This window comes from Numida meleagris, chromosome 21 (assembly GCF_002078875.1).
Source record: "Numida meleagris isolate 19003 breed g44 Domestic line chromosome 21, NumMel1.0, whole genome shotgun sequence".
Lineage (NCBI taxonomy): Eukaryota > Metazoa > Chordata > Aves > Galliformes > Numididae > Numida > Numida meleagris.
In genome coordinates this window covers 1,407,984-1,409,119 of record NC_034429.1, presented here as the reverse complement: position 1 = coordinate 1,409,119, position 1,136 = coordinate 1,407,984, and positions in this window count along the sequence as shown.

Sequence of the window (1,136 nt, the reverse complement as noted above, 5' to 3'; positions counted from 1 at the left end):
GGTGAGGCACACGCGCAAAGCAAACAAAGCCCGGTCCCGACGAGGGGAACAGAGCTCACCCCCTGCACGGAGCGCCCACGCCGGCTGCTTTTCCCTCTGACGTCCTCAGCACAAGGGGCAGAGCCGGCGCCGCCGCATCCGCCGCGTCACCGAAGCCCGGCCCCGTATCAATGGGGCGATTCATCGGGGCGGGCGACTTGCGCCCGGAGCTGCCGTGAATTAGCAAAGACCGGGGCCAGCCATTGAGGCTGCACTGAGGGCCGATTGTGTCCTTCGCACACAGCCGGAGCCCTGCGGGGTCCGTGTCCCCGCGCTGACGCGTGAGCGCGGCCGCCGTACGCTCGAGGACCGACGCCGGGCTCGCTGCTGGAAAACAACGAGGCGGCTCGGCTTCAAACCCCCCTCCTTCGGACAACGGCCTTTTCTTCCCGCCCGGCAAAAGCCAAAAAAAAAAAGACAAAGATCTTTCTGCCAAGGGCACGCGCGTCGTACGCCGGGCGGCACGCGCCAGGAGCCGGGCTCCACGCTGCTACGTCAAGGCACGCTCCGCTCCGTGGCCGCCGGCAAGATGCTCGGCCTTCCCCTGCTGCTGCCAGCAGGACTCAGAGGGGCAGCGCGGGCACGAGCTTCGCTGGCCAACGCTGAGTGCCAGCGGAGCAGCCCTGGGATGAACAAAAAGGAGCGAACCTAGAGAGTAAGCGTATTGGCAACCCCGAGGGTTGCGGAATAGGGGCCGGCGGAGCGGCGCTGCACCGCTGATGTGCATCGGGGAGAGGCCCTGACACCCCCCATGTGCTGCAGACCTGTACACCTCCCAGCCCCACATGGTCCATACCCCCCTACCCATCCTATGGGGCCTACACCTGCCAGCCCTACATGGTCCATACCCACCTACCCACCCTATGGGGTCCATAGTCACCTACCCACCCTATGGGGCCTACACCTCCCAGCCCTATATGGTCCGTACCCACCTACCCACCCTGTGGGTTCCATACCCCCCTACCCACCCTATGGGGCCTACACCTGCCAGCCCTACATGGTCTATACCCACCTACCCACCCTATGGGGTCCGTACCCACCTACCCACCCTGTGGGTTCCATACCCCCCTACCCACCCTATGGGGCCTACACCTGCC